Source organism: Thalia democratica, chromosome 9 (genome assembly GCF_965202585.1).
Source record: "Thalia democratica chromosome 9, ktThaDemo2.hap1.1, whole genome shotgun sequence".
NCBI lineage: Eukaryota > Metazoa > Chordata > Thaliacea > Salpida > Salpidae > Thalia > Thalia democratica.
Window position 1 is genome coordinate 38,130,153 of NC_139173.1, and position 18,173 is coordinate 38,148,325.

An 18,173-nucleotide genomic window follows, 5' to 3' on the forward strand; every position below is an offset into this window, starting at 1 on the left:
AATTTAAACAAAAATACGTCATTTGAGATGAAGTTAAAAATCTTTACAAAAACTAAAATTGTACAAAAAAGTTATAAGAATAAACAAAAATTAAGAAATTTACAATAAATTACCTTTAAAAAGACCCACTCTTTAACAAGTGTGTTTATCGGTGTTTAAGCTTAAGATGCCCATAAAATGACAGACTTATCAAAAGTTTTACATTAAGATATAAAAATAAATTCATTTTTTAACCATACCCTTAGTTTACTATAATGACATAAAAACAATAAAGCCTATAACCAATTAACAATTATTACGTCAAATACGCTTAACAAATATTTGTACTTTCATTGAGGTTATATATAAACGATTGTATTTTACAAACTTTATTTAAACATAGACTTAGTTTTTTCCTTAAATAAGCAAACTACCTTACCCTCATCAAATCCTCAAAATAAAAAATAATTGCCTTGACCCGGGATTGAACCAGGGACCTTCAGATCTTCAGTCTGACGCTCTCCCGACTGAGCTATCGAGGCAGTTGTTAAATACCATTAAGAAACGTTTATAAATTTATAAACCATGCGTTTAGTTGTCAAGTGATTGTTTGTACTGTAGCTTTGCAACAGAACTTTGTTGTTGATAGGAAACACATTAATTTTTAATTAATATTAATAATATGTAGCCAAAAAAAAAAGTATTAATTTTTTGAAGTTTATAAAGTTATGGGAGTTTTTTATAAAAGAAAAGCAATTAAGTATATTTAAAACATAATTAAAAATTAAATGTTTTGCATAAAATTAACTTTAATATTAAAACATTGAACTGCATAAATTAAAAAGAAAACAGTAAATTATTTTTATCAATTGGCTATAAAAAATCTAAAGTTTGTACTTTTTTAACATCATTTTAAATATGAAAACTACAAGTATACTATTTGTACAATTTAATGATTTTACCAAATGAAATCAAATAGTTACAATTAAGTAATAAGTTTAAAAAGAAGGCTAGATAGTGTAACTTTTTATCAAAAAAACAAAAAACCACAAATTGTTTTATTTATCAGTTGTTTGAAGTAAAATACATCAATCTTTATACAGACGATATTAAAGTTTCGATGTTAAGTTTTGAATTAATTGCTTATAAGTATAAGAAATGTATATATTTTTTTTTTTTGACAAAACGTATATGTAAATTTAACTTATAAATATAGTTATTTATTGAAAATAATGTGACTGTCTAAACTCAGATAAAAAGTGATGTTTAGTTATTTAGTCGATATTTAGTTATGAAACAATTGTTTTAGGAGCTTTAGTTAAGTCTTTATTTTGATACTGTAGATAACTATAAGCATGGTGTATATATATATATCTTTGATATAAACATATTTGTGAATTTAACACATGTAGTTATACATAGAAAATAATGTAATAAACTAAACTTTAGATAGAAACTGATGTGATTGAGATTATAATCACTTTCCACAGAGGATGCTTAAAGTGTATTTAAATTAATGAGAAAACTAAAATTTACAAATTCACAGTGAGTTTACTCAAAAGGTTTACTTAACTATTCTAAAATCTTGTACTCAACCTATCTAGAACTTTGCAGTGAACTCATTCAAATATTAGCAAGTTGGTCATTTGAAATTTTTACTGAAACTAATTTAAAACTTTATACTGAATTTATTCAAAATTTTTTACTGAACTCATTAATATTTTCGCATTGAACCTATTTAAAATTTTGCGGTGAGCTTATTTAAAATTTTTGAAAGAACTCATTCAATATTTTACATTGAACTCAATCAAGTATTTCAGTATATAAGCTGGAAAAAGGAAAACTTTCTTTTTTTTGCAAATCACTATAAACACTCATCAAGCAAATTATTTGTATATGAACCATACAAATATCAAATTAACAAGTGGGGACGTAGCTCAGTGGTAGAGCGCAAGCTTTGCATGTTTGAGGCCCCGGGTTCGATCCCCGGCGTCTCCACGCCATTATTTAATATTTTCATTTTTGTTATAAAAGTTTACTGATTATTTTGATTTTTTATAATGCCTTTTTAATTTGTTTTTATAAAAACTTGTGAAAAATTTGAGTGATTTATTTTAACCAATTAACACAAGTGATGTATTAATTTAAATGATGTTTACTGAAATGTTTAAGCTCAAGAACCTAATTACATTTATTTTGTATACTTAAATTAATCAAATTTTTAAACAAAAGCAAAAAAATTTTGTATAGTTTGTTAATCTCTTTATATGCTTTATAAGCAACATCGATCACTTCCAACAAAAACTCTTGATATAAATAAGTATAATTTTTAAACTTACCTTAGTTAAATTTTGTACTAATTATATCAAGGTTTTGGAACGATTAAGTAAAACTTTTGAACTAGCTCAGTAAAATTGTTGAACTAGCCCAGTCAAATGTTTGAACTAGCTTAGTAAAACTTTTAAACTAGCTCATTTAAATTTATAGACTAGCTTAGTAAAATTTTTAAACTTGCCAAGTCAAGTTTTAAAACTAGCTCAGTCTAGTTTTCAAACTAACTCAGTTTTATTTTCAACTAAGTCAAATTTTTAAATTAATTCAGTCAAATTTTTAGACTTGCTCAGTCAAGTTTTTAAACTAGCTCAGTTTTTAAACTTACCTGAGTTAAGTTTTGTAATAATTATATCAAGATTTGGAACGATTAAGTAAAACTTTTGATCTAGCTCAGTAAAATTTTTTTACTTGCTCAATCAAGTTTTCAAACTAGCTCATTCAAGTTTTTGAACTAGCTCAATCAAGTTTTTTAAATAGCACAGTAAAAATTTCAAAACTTGCTCAATAAATATTTTAACTAGCTCAGTAAAATTTTAAAACTAGCTCAGTAAATTTTTCAAATTAATTCAGTCTAACTTTCTAGTTACTTGAACTAGCTCAGTTTTTAGACTAGCTCAGTCTAATTTTTAAACTAGCTAAGTAAATTTTTAAACTAGCTCAGTTAATTTTATAAACTAGCGCAGTCAAATTTTTAAAATACCTCAGCAAAACTTTTAAGCTAATTCAGCCAACTTTTCAAACTAGCTCAGTAAAATTTTTGTACTATCTCAGTAAAATTTTTGTACTAACTCAGTAAAGTTTTTGTATTAGCTCAATAAAATTTTCAAACTAGCTCAGTAAAATTTTCAATCTAATTTAGTCATATTTTTAAACTAGCTCAGTAAATCTTTTAAACTTGATCAGTCAAACTTAAATACTAGCTCAGTTAAGTTTTTTAAATAGCTCAGTCAACTTTTTAAACTATCTCAGTGAAAATTTTGAACTGACTCAGTAAAACTTTTAAATTAGCTCAGTAATATTTTTAAACTAAGTTATTCAAAATTTTATACTAACAGAATAAAATTTTTAAATAGCTCAGTTTTTAGACTAGCTCATTCTAATTTTTAAACTAGCTCAGTCTAATTTTTAAACTACCTAAGTAAAGTTTTTAAACTAGCTCAGTTAACTTTATAAACTAGCGCTGTCAAGTTTTCAAACTAGCTCAGTAAAACTTTTAAACTAGTTGAGCCAACTTTTCAAACTAGCTCAGTAAAATTTTTGTACTAACTCAATAAAATTTTTGTACTAACTCAATAAAATTTTCAAACTAGCTCAGTAACATTTTCAATCTAGTTCAGTCAAATTTCAGAAACTAGCTGAGTGAAATTCATAGACCAGTTTAGTAAATTTTTTAAACTATTTTAGTCAAACTTTCAATCTAATTTAGTCAAGTTTTTAAACTAACTCAGTAAATCTTTTTAACTAGATCAGTCTTGTTTTCAAACTAGTTTAGTCAAACTTTTAAACTATCTCAGTGAAATTTTTGAACTAACTCAGTAAAACTTTTAAATTAGGTACGTAACATTTTTGAACTAAGTTAGTCAATTCTTATACTAACAAAATAAGACTTTTTGCTTGTTAAGTCAAATTTATAACTAATCAAGTTCAATTTAGAAATTAATCAAGAAAAATATTTATACTGACTGATTCAAATTTTACAAAAAGACTTTTTAAAATGTTTCGATCAGTAAAGACAATCTTAAATACAACTTAAGGTTCTTATTGCTATTATTCTTTTTTTTTACTTAATCGATTACTAGCTTTATAATTTTTTAATTAAAAATAGTTCAACAGAATCAAAAGTATTTTCTAAATGTATAAGAACTTGTTCCCTCTTTACACTTTAGTTTTTTTTATCAATATAAGCTAAACAAAGTTTTTCTGTATATCAATTTTTGTTACACTTTACTTCATTTAGGACATTAATTTTTGATTAACTTAAGTTCAACATAAATTTTGTAGTTTTAATATCTATGGTTATTTTTAAGGGTTATTTAACTTAAGTTATTACTAAAATAATATAAGTATGAATATCTGAAATCAAATTTGTAACAAACTTAAGAAAACAAAGTTAAAAAAAATTTTTATATAGAGTTCGTGTTGCTAAAATTCCTTATTTGGTATTTTTGATACGACTTTTAAACTAAAGCAAAAAATCACAATAATTATTTTTTTGTTTAAAAAAATTGACTTTAAATTTTGATTAAAACAATTTTTTTTTAGTTTTGTACATTTACTATTTGCTCAACGACTTTTGATACATTTTTTTGAAAGCTATCTAAAATTTTATATTTTAATTAAATGAAAAACTCAATTTTGTTTTGATAATGATTTTTAATATATTAACGTAGTAAAACTGTTTAGGTTGCTTACTTGCTTAAATAAGAAAATAGTAGTTTTTACCTTATTTGTTTCTTAACATTAAGTAAGCATTTTAAACAAAAAACTAAATTTTAAATAACCACAAACTTTTTTAAACTTAATTTTTATTGTAAACTAAGAAATTAATAAAAAACACTAATAAAACTTTTAGATTTTAATAAAAGAGCTTTTGTTTTTAACCCAACTTTAGCATCATATTTAATTTTCTAATTAATTGTAAAATTAGTTTTAAATTAAGTCATAAACACGCCATTGTTAACTTATCGCTTGAATAACCTTAATTATCAGTTTTGAAATGTTTACTTACACTAAAACAACTAAAGCGAAAGAATTTTTAAATCATTTTGTGAACAAAAAAAGAAAGATATTAACATTTTACAAAACTTTTTTTTTTTGTTTTTTCACTGATTAGTGTTATGCATAACTAAGAAGAATGCTGTTTTTGAACTAATTAATAAATAATAACATTTATTTGTTTATAAAAAATATTTCAGTTGTGATTTGTTAACATTTTAGTAAAAAAATGCATTAAAAAGTTAATTCTTTATTACTTGCTTTATTAAAGTATAAAAGTTGTATTGAGTAGTTTAAAGAAAAAGTAATATAGTTATAAAATAAATACTAGTTTTTAGAAATAACTAATAGTAGTTGTAGGTAATGTTAGTATTACGGTATTATAGTATTAATTATAGTGGTATGAGGTTATAAAGCTTTGTCTGTTTTTTTGATCATTTCTTAAATGTATTGTCTGTCTAATTACTTATAGCTTAAAAAATATTTGATTGCAACTTTTTTTGTTTTTGTATATTTAAAACCTATATAAAATCAATACAACAAGAACTTGTTTCAGTCTTTTTGAATATCCTTATATAAAATTAGAAAATCAAATACTTTAGTCATTGGTGACAGAAAATACGTTTTCAATGTTCCCGAGCTCAAGTTATCAGCTTTAGAGGCTGAAGTAGAATGCGAAAAACAAGGAATGAAATTAGCAAATTACAATAAATAAGACCAACTACCAAAAATTTCTGAACATATTAGCATGTTGACAGAATTGCATGAAGTTTGGCACGTGACTTACAATGACGAAAATGGCTTTATTTACAAAGACTTGAGCAGAAAGATGATGCCCACGGTTTTTGTGAACAGTGAGAATATAAAAGTTGTTGAAAAACACAAGGATATTGCTCTGTACTCTTTCATCAATCAAAATGATTCAGAATCTAAAGAGCTTGGCAATTACATTTGTATGACAACAGCACAAGATTTAAACCTATCTGATGATATTCCAGTAAGTCCTACAGTTGAAAGTGACAAGGCAGTTGATGGCTTGTCCAAAGGGATTTCAATTTTCGGTCTTTTAATTGGTGCTGTGTTTTTCGTAGTGTTTTTAGTATCTTTTACTTTGTACTTTGTCCACAAGAAAAGAAACAATAAAAAATAATGTTTTTAGCAAACTATATTTTAAATATGTTGCTTTCTAATACCTTTGAAAACTATAGTTTTTGACAGTATTGTCATTTTATGATGTCTACACATCATCAAGAAAAGAAAGAATAGACAATAAAATTCCAAACTAAGTATTTGCTAAGTACATACTTAGTTCAAATTTTGACAAGCTTTAGTTTTTAACAGCATTGGTTTGTTACTTTCTATTTTATTTAATATCACCCATTGTGCTTTTTTGACGTAACACAGATCTTGAATGTTTGTTTGTTAAACTGTTTTTAGGTTGTTAAAAATATTTACATTATTTAAGAAATTAAAAAGTATAAGTGTCTTTAATTTTTAATTTCTACTATAAACAAAGACTGAATATAATTTAATCTATTTCTAAATTATATATCTAAACAAATGCAGTTTATATTAAGATATAATACTACATAACACATTTAAATTTGCTAAAATACAGTTATAGTTACACTATAACTATTATTATTTTTACTAATTTTTATATTTGTTTTTGACAGTTGTGTATTACTTTTAATTAAAATTGTTTTTAAACGCAAATTAAAACATATAAAAAACTTAGTTTTAGTGTATATTTCTATTATCAACGTCTTCACAAACTTAAAACTTTGTAAAAAACAGTATTTTAATAATAAGTAGTATTTAAAAATGTATCCCTACAAATTTAAGATAAAAAACCCTAGTAAATTTTCGGATAACGTTTTTGAAATCTTTCAATGAATTGTTTAATTCTGTGAAACATTTTACGTTTATTCCTTGTATCAAATATGAAAGTATGTTAAACTTATATTCGTAATGAAATAAAATGATTTTGTTTACTTTAATTTATGTTTTGCTACTATTTAAATACCATAAACTAAGACTTGTAATTGGTTAGTATATTTTTTAACGATTCTAACTTGAACAGTGATCCAAAAAAGTTATTATATAATGTGAATTTTGTTGAAGTTTTGTACTTATTTAAACTTGTTTATCAGATTGCTTAAGTTAACAATTTTGTAATGCACAAGTCAAATTTATGCTAAAACTTAGTGTAATTAAAACTAATTATATTAACAATTTAACAAATTATAAGGCATCGAATCTGATTTCTGCAACTAAAGAATACAATTATTAGAATTTAATTAATTCGGTCCTATGGTGTAATGGTTAGATCTGAGTCTTGTGATCCGAGTGATAGGTCTTGATAGGATTTTTTGTCAGATTGTTTTTAATTTCTAAAGAAAACAACTTTTATAAATTCGTCGGTTTTTCTAATAATGAGTTGATTTTCAATTGGGTATTCTTAATCAAAATTAATCTTTTTTTAAATAAATTCTTAGTGTATCATTTAATACTAAATAAATAAGATTAAGTTCATAATATTGAACTAAACGAGTGTTACATTTTTTGTTCTTTTTTTTCATTGTTTAGGATTTTGCATAGCAAAAATTTTTAATAGATGTACATAAACTAAGACTTAATAAATCTTTTAGGAATTTTATTTTGTGTGCAGTTATTACAAGTAGTCTGTTTTGCTGTAAAGTTTTTAAAATCGAAAAAAAGGTGCGTAAAATTTCATATGTGAAAGATATTGTTTAATAAACAAATATTTAAACGTTTAATGAGCAAATATAAAGCTTAATAAACAAAAATAACTAAATTTACTAAAATAAAAGTTTAATAAACAGTTTACGCTAAGGTCGATTTTTAATGTTCATTTAAAATTTGTACTTTGTAAAAGTACAGATAAATTTCAGTTCATTAATGTATTAGTTTGAAATTTTATATAAAACCGTAATTCAAAATATTTTTTGTGCAATTAAGTTAAAATAAGTATGGCGTCTCCATATTATATACAAGCCTCAATTTTAGTTGTTTTGCCCGAACTTATGAATAACTTATTATAAACTTTTGTAAAAGTATTAAAATGTGTAGGTAAGATTTTATTTCAAGATTGTTGAATTTTTTATCAGCAATTTTGTTCTAATTAATGTTTTTTTTAAAGGAAAAGTATTTCAAGAATTTGAGATGAACGTTTGTTTTTTTTTTTATTTAAAACAGGGGTTATTCATAATTTTATAATTTGTTTAATGTTTAACAATAAGCACTTATTTGTCGTTTCTATGTGTGTCTGCTTTATAGTTTTTCACCAGAAATAGTAAAACATACTAATATAAGAATAAACACTTAAGATTAAACGCGGCTAAACAAGTCTTTTAAGAGTCAAGTATATATGAAACTTTATTGAAAAAATACTTTAGTGAATATCCTTAAACGGTATAGTTTTTACCTAATTATGTCAAGATAATGAAGCTTTTAAGAACAAATACTCTAGCTTGAAAAATAGTTTTACATACATAAAAGTTTACATCCATTTAAGTTAGCTTATTGAAAAACATTTATCTGACACTGGAATAAATAGGAATTTCATTCTGCACATAACAGCACAGTTGAAAAATTTTCACTAATACCTTGTTTAATTATGTTATGAATTATAGTATGTTTTTTAGTTTAGTTTGTTATGACAGTTTTATTAAAGTTTCATAATTAACTTAAACATGTTTTATAAGTAAGTACATTGATCTCGTAGTAATATATTTAGTTACTTTTTGTATCTTGATAACTTGTGGAAGTGTGTAAACTCGTTTAAAACGCAGAAACAAGTGTAAGATTACTAAAGAATAGTACTGTGCGATTTTTTTGTTATAGCAGTAATATATACTTTAAACTCTAAAGCTGTAGTTTTTACAATAGATTATTCAATGGTCTTTAACATTATCAAAATGTGCACATAAGTTACAGGAAAATAAATAAGCACGCTAGACTATAAAAAATTATTTTTATTTAAAAATACAAGATTTTTTGACGTTAAATTTTTTTTAGGAACTAAAAATCTATGCTTAAATCAGTTTTCAATTGATAAGGAAAAAATAAATGTCATCTATAAAGTATATATTTTACCCTACTAAATTTCCTTTATTTACTAAAATAGCTACTACTCCTATTTACTTATATTATTTTAAGGAAACAATGTTTACTTATTTAAAAATTACACAAAAAAACTTTTGTATATAAATCAGTTATAGATGTAAAAACTATTAGCAATGTGTTAAAATTTATTTATATACTTTTATTTGTTTTTGATTTATCATTTATATGTGCTTCATCGTATTTTATATTAATTAGTATATAGATATGAATTTTACTTCTATACTAGTAATTTTTCATGTATAATTTTATCTATGATGTACAACAGTTCTATTATTCAATAAAATGGAAAGGATCAACAGCTTAATAATTAGAGATAAAATTTCACTTTCCATCAACTCAAAGTTTCAGCAAATCAAGCTCGTAAGAATTGTGCAAACCAAGGAATGAAATTAGCTGTTATAAAAGACATTGATCAGCTTGAAAAAGTTTCAGAGCACATAAAAGATTTTTGTTTGGGGGAATTTATGATGCTTGACACGTGGGAGTTAACGACAAAAATGGATTTGTTTATAAAGACTATAGTAAAAAGATGATGAAGTTTTTTGTGTGAAGTGAAAAAATAAGCTTTGTCCCAAAATATAGAGATACTGCTTTGTATTTGTATCAACTAAATTTAGATTCTAAGACATTTGGAAATTATATTTTTATGAATAAAAGAAAAAAAAAACAGAACTGATAGGAATAAGAAAGTTCTAGGTAACATAACTACAGCACTCCCATCCAAAAATGTCACAAAAATAATCAACAAGGATGTTTATAATGACATTTCAAGAAAATCGAGCCTTTGAAATTAAAATGCCACACCAGTAGATAAAATAAACAATTTTAACAAAATACTTGATTTTTTTTCAGTACTATTTGCAATTGTTTTAGTTATTTTGACGTTGTACTTTGTATTCAGTAAACGAAACAAAAACAGACAAATAAGTGAATTGGGAAGTTTGTCGAAAATTTGAGAAGTCAAACACTTTATTATTGAAGTAAACTTAATTACTTAATCTTTACTTGGTCTATAGAAGACAATTGAACATCTTAGACAACATAGAAATATATTTTATTAAAAACGAAGTTTTAACGCTTATTGGATTAGGACCACTAAGATTTTTTTTCTCAAACTTTATTTTTTCTGAAAGCTCCATAAATTTATCTTAAGTTGATTTTGAAATTTTAGCAATACGTATCAATTTTTTACTTTTTCTAGATTTTCAAACATTCATCAAAAACAACATTTTCTTATGATAAAACCTGTAATATTTTAATTTTGATTCGAAATAGTTCGTAGTAAAACTATCCAGCACTATATCTTTGTTTAAAATTGTTGATACCTTATACTGTATTTTATTTAACTGAGCTAATTTTATTAAAGAGTTATTAGTGCGTTTTTAAATATTTTAATACCTTCAGTAAGTATGTTACAACAAAAAAAAATCATTTGTGTTTAAATATTTTTATTATTGCTTTTTGATACTATAAATGTGTTGATTATTACTTAAAAAACTTTCATGGAGTATCTATATATTCGTGTTGGACTGTTAGAAAAATACATATGCTTTTTACATTAAATAGTTTAAAAAAAAGTTAAGTAAGTAAAGTGAAAATTTGAATAAAAACTAAATGAAAGTATTATCTGGTGTTGTTTGGATTTTATAATTAATAAATTATCACAAATTATAGTCTAGATTTTTTAAGGATGACTTTTTACTTAAAAGTTAAACATAGCTGTATAACACATCATTATTAAGATTTTTACAAACTTATTTTTTAAGCAATAAATACTTTAAATCAGCTTTAGTCTACTAAAGTGTTAAGTAGATTTTTTTTTCCGTCAGAAAGTTGTACTTTTATTTTGTATATCATAATAGATTATAAATATAACATTTATAATATTATAAATGCTTTATATTTATTTTTAGTGCATCGTCGAATAGAGTCTATAATGCATTTATTTATCAAGTTAAGGGCCGTATATACTTAAAAAGTGTTCACGGTTTGCCAAAAATTTTAAAGTTCGTAGTAAAATTAAAGGTTGTTCAAAATTATCATGTTAAAGAAACTTTTTTTAAATACCATTTCTAACTCCAAATCAAGCTAAGAGCTCATATGTAAATGTTTGTAGGAAAAAAGCTTATTTAAATTGTTTTGCACGAGAATTTATTGTACACTACCTCATATTATGAATTTTATTTTAGGTCCGTAGTAGGCCGATCGCTTTTTAACTATCATATAATGAAGATATATAATTTTAAATTTCAAAAAATATCTAACATATGTAAACTAAAAATTTTTGTATCTAATTGTTTTATTAATCAAGTGCAATGCAATCACAACTTATAGACGTCAGATTAGAAAAAAATTAAAATAATTTTGAAATTTTATAGCAACTAATTGTCTTATAAGTTAAACATGAAAACATAAACAGAATACTATCGTTATAAATAAAACAGAATTTTAAATAATTCTAAATCTTATATTTCAAATATTAAAATTTTCATAGTACTTAATTTTTGAATAAAAAAAAATCAACTAGAACAATTATAAAAGTAGTTAAAATGCAGTTACCAATAAAAATCTAGACACATCTTTAAACAATATGTACTTCTTACCTTAATATCGTTAAAAACAGCATCAACTTTTAAAACTATTATCTTACATTTTGTAAATTTGTACCAACTAAACCAAAAGACCACAACTTATAAATACAAAAAAAAAGTTTTTAAAATTGTCAGAATTTGTTTCTATTTTTTCTTTCTTCTAAAAACAAAGTACAATGTAGCAAAAACCAAAACGACAACAAACAGCATTATGCCAACAGAAATACCGAGAGCTTGGTGTCTGAATCCATGAAACTCGTCAGAAACATTGATGCTGTTATTAGTTTGAAGAAGGTTAAGATCAGTAGTGTTGATAAAATTGTTACTTGTTGCTGTAGTGTCATCGTAATAATTATAGTCTTTTGCCATGTTTTGTGCTGGAGACATGCATATGTAGCTCCCATTGTTTTTCGAGTCAAAACCAGGCTGATTGCTATAAGTATACAAGGCGACAGTTTTGTATCTCCAAATAGCTTTCAAGTTCAAGCTGTTTACGACAAATTTATTCACAAACTTTTGACTCATGTTTATATAAATAAATCCATTTTTGCCACCGACATTCACGTGCCAAATGTGATAAATTCCCCTGATGTGATACTCTTCTACAAGCTTGGCAATCTGGGAAAACTGGTCATCATCCTCAATTGTGGCCAGATTCATTTGTTGGTTTTCACACTGATCACGGGCATCAATTACTGATACTTGAGGTGTGTGGAAAGTATATTTGGTGTTTCCCACGACCAAACTGTCTGAATTTGTCATTTTGAATTAGTTAATTGTTTTATAAGCTGTAAAAATTTTGTTTATTCGTTACTACATTAAATTTGTTACCAAACAATCAATTAAAAAAAAATTCTACTTATTTTGATTTATTAACGACTTTTTAAATACAAAACTTTGTACAAAATAAAAATAGCTTTAGTTTGAAATTTTTTTTTAATTGTGCTTAAGAGTTTTAAATTAATGGTAAAAACTTCTTTTTTTTTTGTTAAAAACAATTTGACAAAAACGTAATAAGCTTTTGTTCTGAGCACTTCCCTTCAAAAACCTACATTAAAATTAAAATTTACTTACTTTCGATCAAAATATTTAACACTTATTCCAAGTAGGATTATATCTATTTTTAAATAGTAACTAAAGTAAGTCATAACTGTTTTCAATATGTAAAGAAGTTATTAGAATGAATAAAATAATACTTTTAATTTACTATAAAAATAACAAGAACAAAATTAAATTTGTCTGATAATACTATTAAAATAAACAATTACTAGTACTTTAGTAATTTCAACAATTTTAACAACTAACTGAAATTTAAACTTAAAACAATAGCTTAAAATAAAATTTAAACTCAAGGAAATGTAAATCTTAATTAGTATATTTTTGCAGCTTAAATTTTTAAAGACCGTTTTTACCACCAGTTAAAGTTTACACCAAAATAAACGTAAAAAATATTAACAAAGTCTTATAGATATTTCAGTTCTTAAAAATTCGTTTAAGTTTATTTGATTTTTTATTTTTTCTTGCCTAGAGTACACATTAAATTACTTATAGTTATGTTTCACATTATTCGCTTGTTCTTTTTAGTTGTGCTTCTAGATTTTAGAGATGCTTAAATTTTTTAGACATATATTAGTTTAATAAATAACCATACTTTGTTATAACTCTTAAATAAAGAAGGTATTGTAACTTAACTTTTCCAATTTTTAAGGGTTAAGAATATCTACTTACCCAATGCATTATAAATACGCAGATAAATAAAAAGTTCCATTGATTAAACCCATGATTTTATTATTACTTGTACACATTTAGTACTAATTAGTTCTAATGATTTACATATCAGTAAAGTTAAAAGAAAAGAACAAACTTTACTAATTGTGATAGCTAGCTAATGGACTAACATAAAAACCAGATACAGCTATTTTGTATTTCGAAAAAAAAAAACTAACTTTCTGTAGTTTTTTGTCCAAAAAACAAAAAACTGCAGAAAAAGTTCTTAATAAACAAAAAATGATAGTGCAGCTAGATAAAGTTATGCTTATAGACTTTTAAACAAAATATTTCATACTAAGCTTAACTATTTATATAAAGGTCAGAATATGTACCAAGTATACTTTAATTTTTATAACACTATGTTAACAAGTGTTAACAAAGTAAGTAGAACTGTTGTGTTAAGTAAAAAATTACCAAAACTTTCTTATTTTAATTTTTATAGTAAATTTTCAGTTTTTAAAAGATTACTTTATAATTAATCTTATGATTATAGATTTATTAAAGATTAAAACTTATGGTTTTACAACTAATAACAGATTAGCTTATAAGTAATTTAAACTAAAACAGTTTTAGTACCAGTAAATAATTACTATGTTGTTACTTAATAATCAGATCTAATTCCATACTTAGTACAATAAGTAAACTAAAGCATAAAAACCACTCTTTTAATTATACAAAAACTGATAAATAACTTCAATAAAAATGCAATACTATTAAAAAGAAATAATTATTATACAGAAAGTTACAAAAATAGGGTTACTTTATATTAAATTTTTTACCGTGATAAGTAGAAAAAATATACAGTTATAAGTTGCTATAGTTTATTACATAATATATTTAATGATATCCAAAAAAAAGACTGTTATAGTAATAAATATTTATTTAACATTATAATAACAGTTTAGTAAACTGTTGTTTTGAATCTTAATGTCCAATAAAATACTAGTTAGTAAGTAATTATCTAAACATTCAAGTAATCTTCTTTATTTGAAAATCTAACTAACTAAAATAATATCGTTTCCATTATGTTACTTTTTCTAAAGTTTTTTAATAAAATTAAATTTTTAGTGTTTGATTTATTTAATTAGAGCAGGGGATCAAAAGTATTTTTTTAAGAAACGAGCGAATTAACTGATAAATGTTGTTGGTACGAAACAATAAATTAAAAAGTCGTTCAAAAGTCATGTATTAGAAAAAAATTATTTTATATTAAAAAACAGTAAGTATTTTAAAGCATTTGTGTAAAGAAGTAAAATAAAACTGGTTGAACAGTTTTCTTACAAGCGTAAACATAGGAAACTTGTAATTTTTTTTCATAAAAATGCTAGAAATTGCTTCCTTTTAACTATTTGTTTTTAAGCTAAACTATTGACTAACAAGGTTTTGCTTTGAAAGTCTCATTTAACCTGCTGGGTTATCAAACCTCTTTTACAGGTTGAGAATTATATTTTTTGATTAGTCTGAATTTTCATTTTGTAAGTATTTTTGATTTTAAAAAAGAAACTTGACTATCTCTGTATCCAACTAATTGGATCTAAACCCGGAAAGATCTTTAGTTAAGATCTGTTTGTACCAGTTCTTATAAATCAGGTTAAGATGTGCTTAAAACAATAAAATTAAATGTCTCACTCATCAGCTTTGCGTGACTTCTTTGCATGGATGACTTTTACTTTTAGTTATAAAATGTTTTCTACTGTCACAAACTATTTAAAATGTTCAGACGCAGAATATTTAGCATGTTATTTTAGTAAAAAGTCTAAGTTATAAAACGATTAATTTTCTAAATTTAAGTAGAATATTTATCCTTTTAAATTCCCAGTAGGCCTACTTATTTCTCAAATCATTAAAAATTAAATAAATGTTTCTAATTTGTTTTAAACTAAAATGTTACTAAAGTCATATTTTTGTTGTATAGTTATAAGAATATACTTTATCGTTATTGGAAGTTTTGGTAGTAGACAATACAAGACATATTATTGGAGACATAAATATTGGAGACATAGAGACTAAATAATTTAATATATTGAAAATTATCTAGAACCTAAAGTATTTTTTTTTGCTTAAAATTTAAACAAAACTATAAAGCTTGAGTAGATTGTACTTTTATGTAGTATTTTAAAAACACAAAACATATTTACTTTTTGTTTTATTTGAACATTTAGTGTTATAAGTTTAATAACATGTTTTAAGTAAAATTAACAAACTAATACCAAATATGTTAGTTAAATTTAAACTAAGCTTATTTGTCGTTTTATAATTTTTAAAATGAAAATGTTCGTGTCTAATTAATACTTCGATCAATAAACAAACATTAAGTTTGAAATAAAATACTGAAAAATCTTTTAGAATAGCTTAAATCACAGCAACAAAGTTTTGATTAAAAATACAACGATAGCTTTTTGGTGGAAAAAAAATACGACAAATAGTAAAGAAAAAGATGCTATAATTTGTTTAAAAAAAGGTGTAAAATATTAATTTTTACATACTCAAATATTAATAACTAGCATTTTAATAGACTAAATAATCAACATTTTAAACATTTTTAATTTAAAGTTTAAGATAACTGTTCTACTTTTTATAATAATAATATCTAAAAAAAATAATTCTTTAAAAATTTATATTTATAAATCGCTGTAATTTCTACATATACTTAGTTAAAACTTTGAAACTCAAAACTTTTACTGACTCATAACTCACAAAATACAATCTATTCAGTCATTCTGCATTAGTTTTTTTAGTGCAATGTTCACATAACATGATAAATTAAACAATATTATGATAAGTGAATAAAAACATTAGAAAAATTAGCTTTTTTTGAATTTAAACCCTACTTAAAGGATTAAAAGTGGAAGGTATATATAATAACAATTACAAGTTTAAAATAACAAGTTTAAATTTTAAAATTAATCTATTTCACTTATCTTATTTACTTATCAAAAAAATTTTTAATAATATAAAATTAAAATATTCAAGTACTAACTTTAGTAACTCAAAATTCAAACATTAATTAAAAACTTGTCTATTGACCAAATGTCAAAACATTTGGTCAAAGTTATACTATCTGTCAGAAAATAAACCGGCCCGCCCAATTTTTAAAGTTTGAACTGGATCCGGCCCGCGAAAGGTAATCTGCGGCCCGTTTAACCAAGTTTCGAAACTTTAACTAGATATTATTGGAGTTGAAATAAAGGACAAAAAATGTGTTAATTAAAATTTAGATAGATTTGATACTTACATTAGATATAGTAAAGAAAAAGATCACATACTAATTTTTTGTCAAAATAAGTTAAATATATGAGTAATTTTCGTGAATTAGGTTAAAACGAAACGATCCGGCCCGTCAAGTTTAAAGTCTTTCCACACCTGGTCCATCGACCGAAAACATTGCCCTAAGCTTGACTAACTCTATATCCAACTAATTGGATCTAAACTCGGAAGGATTTTAGTTACGATTTGTTTGTACCAGTTCTTATAGATCTGGTTAAGTAAATAAAAAGGTATTTCAATTTGTTTAAGATGTAAGATATTAGTTTTTACATTCTCAAATATTAGAAACTAATATTTCAATAGACTTAATAGTCAATTATTTCAACATTTTTTATTTAAAGTTTAGATAACCGTTTTAACTTTTTATAATACTAATATCTAAAAAAACAGTTCTTTAAAATTTTATATTTATAAATCGCTGTACTTTATTAAAACTTTGAAACTCAAAACTTTTACTGACTTATAAATGACAAAATACAATCTACTTAGTCATTCTAAATTGTTTTACTGTAACGTACATAAAAATTAATTATTAGTATGATAAGTGAACTAAGTTATTGGAAAAATTAAGTTTTTTTTTCAATTTAAATCCTACCTAAAGGATTAAAAGTGAAAGGTAAGTGTAATAAGAATTACAAGTTTAAAATGATAAGTTTAAAGTTTTAAAATTAATCTATTTCACTTATCATATTAACTTATCCAAAAATTTATTTACTAAATAAAAGTTCAAATGTTCATGTATTAACTTAAGTAACTCAATATTAAACATTGTTAATTAAAAACTTGTTATTTGAACAAATGTCAAAACACATGGTCAAAGTAATACTACCAGCCAGAAAATAAACCGGCCCGCCAAATTTTTTTTAGACTTAAACGGAATCCGGCCCGCGAAAGGTAAATCTGGCCCGCTCTACCAAGTTTCGAAACTTAAACTAGATATTCTTGAATTTGAAGTGAAGAGCAAAAAATGTGTTAGTTATATTTTAGATAGATTTGATACTTACATTAGATATAGTAAAGAAAAAGATCACATATGAATTTTTGTCAAAATGAGTTAAATATATGAGTAATTTTCGTGAATTTAGTTAAAACGAAACGATCCGGCCCGTCAAGTCTAAAATATTTCGACATCTGGTCCATCAACCGAAAACGTTTCCCTAAGCTATGCAGATATTGAGTTATAGAGCTCATTATACTCAAGTATGTAATTTATTATTGTAATCAAAGAATTATGATGTAACTGAAGTGTTTTGTTGTCAAATAAAGTCGCTACACTAGTATAATTTGTCATTCTTTATTAGATACATAATTTATGTTTATTTTAATGCCTTAGTCAAATTAGCAAAATATAAAATAAAATTACAACTG

General features: G+C 24.0%; 2 non-coding genes across 2 annotated transcripts; one reads left to right on the forward strand and one right to left on the reverse strand.

The window, feature by feature from the left end:
- Positions 1 to 448: 448 nt before the first annotated feature.
- Trnaf-gaa (transfer RNA phenylalanine (anticodon GAA)) lies at positions 449 to 521 on the reverse strand. Its single transcript has one exon. It is a non-coding gene; the product is annotated as a tRNA-Phe (tRNA).
- A 1,384-nt stretch (positions 522 to 1,905) lies between these two features.
- On the forward strand, positions 1,906 to 1,977 carry Trnaa-ugc (transfer RNA alanine (anticodon UGC)). Its single transcript has one exon. It is a non-coding gene; the product is annotated as a tRNA-Ala (tRNA).
- The last annotated feature ends 16,196 nt before the right edge of the window (positions 1,978 to 18,173 follow it).